Genomic DNA, 9,925 nt, shown 5'->3' with positions numbered 1-9,925 from the left:
AAATTCTCCTATGACGGTTACTGACGTTAAACTAACACATCTCGCGCACTTTACATTCAAATAAATATCGCGAGGTGCTACTTAAAAAAAAAAAAAAAAAAAAAAAAAAGGTTAATAGATACATTTTTCATTACAATTTACCATGTTGAGTTGAAGTATTGAATTTGTTGTAGGCTATTAGGCAAGGCAACTCCATGAGCAGGCTGATCAGATATTGTCAAAGCCTGACTTTTTATTCATAAGAAAAAATTAAGATGTTCTTAAGAAAATAATTGAGAAATTCGTAAGAATTTTTTAAGAATTGCACTTAGGAACGTTCTTACGAACTTCTTTTGTTTCTTTTCCTAAGAACATTTTCGTGAATCCGGCCCCTGGTATGCTTCAATTTGCGCGTTCCGTTCCATCTCGCGCACAGTTGTGTGCCAACAGCTTTGAAAGTATACCTCACCCTGATGAGCGCGAATGGACGCGTTCGACACATGCGCAGTACAATTGCTTTGTTATACATTACAAGACGTTAGAGGGCAGTACTGAGTCGTGTCATTTACAGGACATCCACTCTGAAGGATAAAGAGGAAGAAAAACGGACGATCCGCCATTAAAGGAAGCAAGAAGAACGGCTGTGTCTCGTTTGGAAGGCTGCATGCTAGGTAGGACGCGTCCTTTTAAGGCTGCAGAATACCGAGTGTCCTCCTTTAAACAAGCCTCGTTTAAACGAGACAAACGGATCGTAACATGGTTGCTATGACAGCACGCCACTCTTTAACAAGTGGAGAAGGGAACAAAGTCCCTCTGGAAGGGAATGTTGAGGTACATTTTAGGAGAGTTATAATGATGTAAAGAGAAAAGAAATTAGATTTTACAGGTGTACTTTTAGTCTATAATACTTTATTTTAATTATATATTAATATAATTATACATATTATATACTCTGCACCCATCTACTGAGGTACTTCAACTTGGGAATTAACATTCCTTGCGTTTGAACATCATATTTACGGGCAAATTGACGTCATTTTTTTATACATTTCCATTGAAGCAAAGAATTGTGGGTTGTGAGTGCCCATGAAGGATACACCTCATGCATCCTCCAAATTCCCATGAAAGAAGGTCGCATTCGAAGGCTGCATTTGAAGTGTCCTACTGGATTTTCTGAAATGAGACAGCCTCGATGAAGTATGCAGCCGACAAATGCGACCTCCGGAGGACACAGCCTTCCAAACAAGACACAGCCAGTAACAATAAAATGATGGAGAAGGATATGTCCTTCGACTACTGCTTGACAGTACAGCCCAACTGTGCATATTGCCACCTAGTGGACTCTTCTATCTCAACAGTCAACCTTGCACATGCACGCTGTGTGCGGACAGAAAAATCTGGCCGCACGCGGACACTGTGCACGGACGTCCGCAAACACTCCTGGGGCCGGTTGCACCAGCTATACGTACGTTACAACTTAGCCTAGTTGTGGTGTAAATGAGCACTAAGTCACAATTTACGCACTACTAAATATTTGAGCATTGCACCATTAAACTTATGTAGGACGTAACATTACGTATGAACTAAATATTTACGGAAGCCTCCGACCAGGAGTAATGAATGGAATAAAAAAGCAGACTCACTTAATAACATCAATGAACACATGTTTTGGTTGACAGGCTTCAGTCCTCTCGACATGTATATGATGGTGTTGGCATTTGCACTCATTTACATTTACAGGAGAAAACATTATGTAAAAAACGTACTTCTTCAACATGAAACCGATCTAACGGTGCACTTTCCTGTGTACGGTGTCAAGTTTCAACATATACAGGTGCATCTCAATAAATTAGAATGTCGTGGAAAAGTTCATTTATTTCAGTAATTCAACTCAAATTGTGAAACTCGTGTATTAAATAAATTCAGTGCACACAGACTGAAGTAGTTTAAGTCTTTGGTTCTTTTAATTGTGATGATTTTGGCTCACATTTAACAAAAACCCACCAATTCACTATCTCAACAAATTAGAATATGGTGACATGCCAATCAGCTAATCAACTCAAAACACCTGCAAAGGTTTCCTGAGCCTTCAAAATGGTCTCTCAGTTTGGTTCACTAGGCTACACAATCATGGGGAAGACTGCTGATCTGGGAGTTGTCCAGAAGACTAAATCATTGACACCCTTCACAAGGAGGGTAAGCCACAAACATTCATTGCCAAAGAAGCTGGCTGTTCACAGAGTGCTGTATCCAAGCATGTTAACAGAAAGTTGAGTGGAAGGAAAAAGTGTGGAAGAAAAAGATGCACAACCAACCGAGAGAACCGCAGTCTTATGATTGTCAAGCAAAATCGATTCAAGAATCTGGGTGAACTTCACAAGAAATGGAATGAGGCTGGGGTCAAGGCATCAAGAGCCACCACACACAGACATGTCAAGGAATTTGGATACAGTTGTCGTATTCCTCTTGTCAAGCCACTCCTGAACCACAGACAACGTCAGAGGCGTCTTACCTGGGCTAAGGAGAAGAAGAACTGGACTGTTGCCCAGTGGTCCAAAGTCCTCTTTTCAGATGAGAGCAAGTTTTGTATTTCATTTGGAAACCAAGGTCCTAGAGTCTGGAGGAAGGGTGGAGAAGCTCATAGCCCAAGTTGCTTGAAGTCCAGTGTTAAGTTTCCACAGTCTGTGATGATTTGGGGTGCAATGTCAACAGCTGGTGTTGGTCCATTGTGTTTTTTGAAAACCAAAGTCACTGCACCCGTTTACCAAGAAATTTTGGAGCACTTCAGGCTTCCTTCTGCTGACCAGCTTTTTAAAGATGCTGATTTCATTTTCCAGCAGGATTTGGCACCTGCCCACACTGCCAAAAGCACCAAAAGTTGGTTAAATGACCATGGTGTTGGTGTGCTTGACTGGCCAGCAAACTCACCAGACCTGAACCCCATAAAGAATCTATGGGGTATTGTCAAGAGGAAAATGAGAAACAAGAGACCAAAAAATGCAGATGAGCTGAAGGCCACTGTCAAAGAAACCTGGGCTTCCATACCACCTCAGCAGTGCCACAAACTGATCACCTCCATGCCACGCCGAATTGAGGCAGTAATTAAAGCAAAAGGAGCCCCTACCAAGTATTGAGTACATATACAGTAAATGAACATACTTTCCAGAAGGCCAACAATTCTCTAAAAATGTTTTTTTTATTGGTCTTATGATGTATTCTAATTTTTTGAGATAGTGAATTGGTGGGTTTTTGTTAAATGTGAGCCAAAATCATCACAATTAAAAGAACCAAAGACTTAAACTACTTCAGTCTGTGTGCATTGAATTTATTTAATACACGAGTTTCACAATTTGAGTTGAATTACTGAAATAAATGAACTTTTCCACGACATTCTAATTTATTGAGATGCACCTGTATGTTATAAGATATTAAAATGAATAAATGTCTATTTTTCCAGCCTGTTGTATAAGTAATTATTTATTTATTGTCCCTTATTCATTTTAGATAGTTATTAAATATTGTTATTTACATAGGTTAAATATACCATTAATGAAATCTTGTTTTATTACGTATCATATATTAATGGGGATATAATTTATTATAGTTGACAGTTACATGAGAAAACAAGGTTTGAACATCAACTGTAAAGAGATAAAACTGAAATGCATGGCTTTTTAATACTTCTGTGTACAAATTTGAAGGCTGCTTATTGGATCAATTAATGTAAACGTCATATTATGCGACTACACATTACGGAGAGCATACGACCTACTAGTTAAGACTTGCCTTAAGAACAGGTGGTGCAACCAAATTAAGCACGGACTTAGTTACAAACTAACTAGTAGTTACTAAGCCCTTAGTGTAAACTTTACATCCTAACTTACGTGAGAACTTACACACAGTTGGTGCAACCCTACCCTGATGATGAATTACGTCACGCGGACTGTGCACGGACCGTCGTGGAACGCGGACAGGCGAGGTATACTTTGGGCTTTATGGTATTCATGCTCAAACATTCAAGTAAAGCCATTTGTGAATGCATATAGCTGTTTATTACATTTTATTCAATTAAGTTACAAAAACAATGGTGTTTATTTTCATTAGTGTTTCATTCTGTGATCCTGCATGTCAATACGACTGACAATATTGATTACATCTTGGATGAGTTTACAACATTAAAGTTTTGCAACGAAAACACCCAATACAGACACAGATGCACAAACAGGATATGTTCTATGTGGCTAAAGCATATAAAGAGAATAAACTAGTCTTAAACAACTCACCAGAAGCATGATTCATAAACTGCATGCACAATAAACAATAGTTAACTTAATTTACATCTCTCAACTGAAAATTTTTTGCATGTTTTAATAAAATTTAATAAAACTAGTCATAATTTCCAGTACATTGTTATTAAAGAAACTTACATATCACCCCAGGCTCGTTCAAGTCCTCAGTACACGCATACTCATACTATAAGCAGCTCACTCAGACTCCTTGGCAAACTTCGACAGTTACTTTTTGAGTCGGACATGACCAAAAAGATGACTTTCGATTCTGCCTGTAGGTTTAAGTTGTTAATTTCGAACAGGTTCTTTGGCAAATGGACTAGTAAATTATAAAAGCCACGTAACCTGTATGAGTTCAGCTCATTCATTTCGAACTCTGTCTTAGGGTACTAGTTGTCTACATTTAGCGTTAACTTGGTAAGCTGTTGCTGATACATGTTAATGAAATTCTGATTTCTTGAATGCAACCACAACTAGAAATTAATTTGTATAAAGGAGTAAAAATGGCTGCTTAATGCTCAAAACCTTCATTTGCAAATATTTTTAAATAGTTAAAAAAATACGCCAGAAGGTTTGTTTTATTCAGCTACCATTAATGTCTCAACACAAGTCCTCAGTAATCCTTGGCAAATTTTGACAGTTAATGGGACCTGCTCATTTAAGTCAGACAGTTCAACCTGCTGCATAGCCAGTTGCCTACAGTTTCAGCTGTGCATCTTACATCAACCTGAAACTAAAGTTTGATTTTGTGAATCGGCTCAAAAGAACAATTAGTTCAAGAATCAGACATACCAATTTTCACTTTACACAGCTGGTATAGAACCATATTTGTTTTGTGATCTCACCTCAGGCAGTGGTTGCTGAAGTCATGATTTGATCTTTGCCCACAAGTTCTTGAACTTCACACCCCCCCCCAAGTTCCAGGTAATTAAGTATTATGGGCATTTAAATAAATGGTCATCTGAGGGGGGGAATTACACAGATAATTCTATTTCATATCTGATGGAAAGACATTTCAGCACCAAGACCTTCCTCAAAGTGAGGTCTAACCTCCCCATTACAGAGGGTATATGAAAAGTTAAAGTGTGAGGATCTTCACCTACTTTGCTTGTGCTGAATAGATGTATGCACCCACAGAACTAAAGACAGTGCATTGTGGAAATAACACTTGAATTTAAGTAATCACATTGAACTGTGGCTAAAGTGACTTTTACAGTTCAGAAGAAAACCAATAACAATAGTTTGACTTACACATTACCCTGCTTGTTAGATACCTTGGTAATAGGAGTACAATGATATATCTAAGTCAGCCAAGGTTACAGTCCCTCACAAACTACAGTAAGCAGCAAAAGGAAAAGCTGGATCATGCTTGCTTCATACACATGTAATACACTTGACCACGATTGCTGGTTGTAGCCATTTTAGACCATATTGCTGTTTTTAAGAGTGCAGTACAAGGTGCCACTCACCAGCTTTACTGTAAAAGTTAAAAGAAAAACCCCACACTTAGTTCAGATATTGCAGAAATTTATTAAAGATTTTGGAATTACAAAAAAGCACCAGTTGATTCAGGAATCTACAAGAGCCATTAGCCCTTGACCATGGAGTAGTATCGACTTGAGGAGCTATGGGAAGGTTGATAAATAGGAGCAGTCACGTTGCTGAATAGCTGGTATACATCAGACTGCGAATCAAACCCACTGGGAGTCGGAGATGGACCAGAGAACATAGAAGCAGCTTGGGCATTCAAGTCCAGAGATGGAGTTAAATTGGAATCTGTGGGGCGTTGCAACGAAGCAAAGCAACCAGACATCTGGCTATTGATTGTGGATAGAGGTGCTTCATGAGAGGCAAGGAGTCTAGAGGGTCGCTCCACACCAAAGAGACTCTGGGATGCAGAGAAAGGGGTCTTACCACTTTGGGTCACAGAATTCACAGGAGGGCTCAAGGCAGAGAGAAATCCACTGGGAGGCTGAGAGCTTTGAGGTGAAGAGCTGCTCTGGTACAGATGCCTTTCAGAGGTCTGAATACCATGCATCCAACTAGAGGCTGAAGATGGCAATCTTTGAGGCATTTTGCTCTGAGACAAAGTGGATACACTTGGAGTTAGAGAGTACTGTCTGGACATAGGTACACTTGCAGACAAGGAAGATACAGAGGAAAGCTGGCTAGAAGGGTTTTGGAGCTGGGCAGATGGGACATCATTAGAGCTACTCCCACCCTGCACAGACATAAGACGACTGAAAGTTGCCAGCTGACTGCCAGACTTGCTCCGAGATCCCAAACCATATAGACTGGAAGAGCTTTGATCACTGGAAGACTGGGTAGACACACCAAGGGGTGTAGAACCAAGCTTGGCATATGCAAGGGATCCATGGGTATACGGACTAGAGGTGCTTTGAGACTGGGGAAACAGACCACGGTAATTGCCACTTCCTACTTGTGTGGAAAGTGATCGACTAGGACCTCCATGCGAGGACGGTGAATAGAACATACTGGGAGCCCAAGAGCTTTGAGAAGGAAAGCTGCTTGGTGACACCGCTGCATCAGGGGTCTGAACATCTCGAGTCCAACCTAGAGATGAAGGCTGCCGTTTCTGAGACAGGAAGGATCCACTAGGAGTTGCTTGGTAGTACAGACTGGATACAGGCACCTTAACATCTAAGGAAGGAGATAGAGGGGCATATTGGCTATAGACATCTTTTGACTGGAGAGCAGAGCCACTTCCTCTCTGTGCAGACACAAAACGACTGAAAGTTGCCAGTCGTGCACCAGCCTTGTTTGTGGAGCTTGAACCATATGGGCTGGAAGAGCTCGGATCACTGGAAGACTGGGTAGACACACCAAGGGGTGTAGAACCAAGCTTGGCATATGCAAGGGATCCAGGGGTATGCCGACTAGAGCTGCTTTGAGATGGGGACAAACTACTGTAACCCATTCCTCCCTGCATGGAATGAAGTCTACCAAGACCTCCTGCTGAGGAAAAGAACCTACTGGTAGAACTCCGAGTGGAAGAACTGCTCTGTGACATAGATGTACCAGAATTCTGAATACCTTGGGTCATCCTGGAGGTAGAAGGCTGCCACTTTTGAGACCAGGATCCACTAGGAGTTGCTTGGTAGTACTGACTGGACACAGGTACATTAACATCCAGGGAAGGAGATAGAGGGGCATACTCGCTATAAACATCTTTTGACTGGAGAGCAGAGCCAACTGTAGAGCCACTTCCTCCCTGTGCAGAGACAAAATTACTGGAAGTTGCCAGTTGTGCACCAGCTTTGTTTGTGGAGCTTGAACCATATAGGCTGGAAGAGCTCAGATCACTGAAAGACTGAGTAGACACACCAAGGGGTGTAGAACCAAGCTTGGCATATGCAAGGGATCCAGGTGTATACCGATTAGAGGTGCTTTGAGACTGGGGAAACGGACCACTGTAACTGCCACTTCCTACATGTGTGGAAACTAGTTTAGAAGGACCTCCTGGTGAGGACAGGGAGGAAAACATACTGGGAGCCTGAGAGCTTGGAGAAGGAAAGCTGCTTGGTGATACAGCTGCATCAGTGGTCCGAAAACCTTGAGTAGAGGCTGAAGGCTGCCATCTTTGAGCCATTTGGCTCTGGGACAGGGAGTACGCACGAGCTGCTTTGCTGTCCTGGCTAACACCTTGGGGTGATGACAAAGGCACATACAGTGAAGACCCATGGGAAAATGGACTTTTGGTTGCTTGAGGCTGGGGTGAGGAGTCAACATAAGTGCTACTCCCCTGTAATGGAAAGGAAGTGGAATCCAAAAGGGTGTCAGAGCTGCCTGGGAAGGTAGAAGTATACTGCCTATTTGAACTCTGAGCAGTGGCAGACTGCCTGAAGACACCTTGGGGTGAGAACACCAAAGTGCTCGGAAACTTACTAGAGGGTGCAGGATCATGGGGACCAAAGGACTCTTGAGACTGGGGTAATGACCCACTGTTATATCTACTCCCTCCCTGGGAGTATACAAACTGACTGGAACCTGCTTGAGGCAAAGAGCCAACCTGTGATGTTGGCGAGTTTTGACTATAGAAAGCCTGATCACTTATGGACTGGCTAGAACCACCAAGGGGTGAGGAACCAAGCTCTGTATATGCAAGATACCCAGGGTCATGCTGGTTAGAGGCCCCTTGAGATTGGATGGAGCCACTGTAAGGACTACTCATATTGTCCCCCAGGGCATGAGAGCTGCCTTGGGAGGCAAAGGCATTTTGCCTGGAGCTTAAAATGCTGGACTGGCTAGAAACACCTAGCAGGGAGGACATGGGAGCAGTTAAGTGTTTGGTAGGGAACACCGAGGCATATTGACCAGAGACACACTGAGGTTTGGGAGCGGCAGAAATAGCGCTACTTCCTCTTTGCACAGAGACAGGACTACTGAAAGTTGGCAATTTAATGCCAGGGCTACTTGGAGCACCTGACATATACAAACTATGAGAGCTCTGGTCACTGGTGGACTGGCCAGAAATCCTAAGGGGAAGTGTACCAAGCTTGCTGTACATCGTAACAGGGGAAAACAGACTAGACATGCTTTGAGACTGGGGCAAACCACTGTAGCTTCCGCTTCCTCCCGGTGTGAAAAGAACTGGCCCAGAACTAACCAAGGAGAAAGCAGACTCTTGAGCACTGGGAGCAGAGCCATTGGAAGGGACACTCCCTTGGGTGCCAGTTGATCGAGAGCTCAAACTATACACAGTCCGAGAGCTTTGGTCACTGGAAGACTGGCTGGGAAATTGTGAGAGAGACTCAAGGCTACCCTGAGAAACTGAAACGGAGCCTGGAGCAGAAAGGGCTGACAAACTGTCCAAAGAGACACTACCCTGGGAGTACAGAGGCAGAAAAGCAGCTTCTGCTGATTGAGAGCTTGAGCTTCCATGAGAGCTGGTTGCATGCAAACTAGTGAAACTTTGATCACTGGCACTCTGGTCAGTAGTGGACTGCCCATAAACACTTAGAGGCCAGGATCCGAGCCTAGCATATGTAGGGTAACTGCTACTTCCTTCTGGAGTAGAAACTATTTGACTAAAAGCACTTGCAGATTGTGGCCCAGAGCTGCTCCGTGATGTTGAGGAGTACTGGCTTTGGAGACTCGGTCCACTGGTCAATTGGCTTGCAATATCTTTCACATACTGGGAAAACTTGGACCCACTTTCCTGGCTACTGTCAGGGAGCACATTAGAGCCCACTTCAACAGGAGAGATCCCAGTCACCGAGGCCTCAGACACAGAAGACTGGGCTGCACGAGGAGAGAAGGAATTGCGAGAAGGGTGACCCCACTGAGGGTGGATGCGTGGATAAGCCCCAACTAGAAAATAAATGTTAGAGTCCTTATTAAAAAAGGAAGGTTAATAATGTGAAGCACAATAAGGGTTTAATATCTTTTTAAAAAAAAAAAAAAAAAAACCCCAACATTCCCTCTTCATTTTCTCACCTTTAAACTTAACAGCAATACTCCAAAATGCCAGGAGAATCACAAGAAACCTACAGTGGAAAAAACAATTTCCTTTTTATTTTTATTAAAACACTTACAGTATACCTCACAAAGACAGGCTGAATAAACAAACTTACCTTCTCCACCCCTGATCCATAGCAGAAAAACAAAGAGGCCAAACAATTTTCTAGTCCACCTTT

This window comes from Myxocyprinus asiaticus, chromosome 33, assembly GCF_019703515.2.
Source record: "Myxocyprinus asiaticus isolate MX2 ecotype Aquarium Trade chromosome 33, UBuf_Myxa_2, whole genome shotgun sequence".
In the NCBI taxonomy this organism is placed as follows: Eukaryota; Metazoa; Chordata; class Actinopteri; order Cypriniformes; family Catostomidae; genus Myxocyprinus; species Myxocyprinus asiaticus.
Note: the sequence above shows the minus strand (reverse complement) of the source record.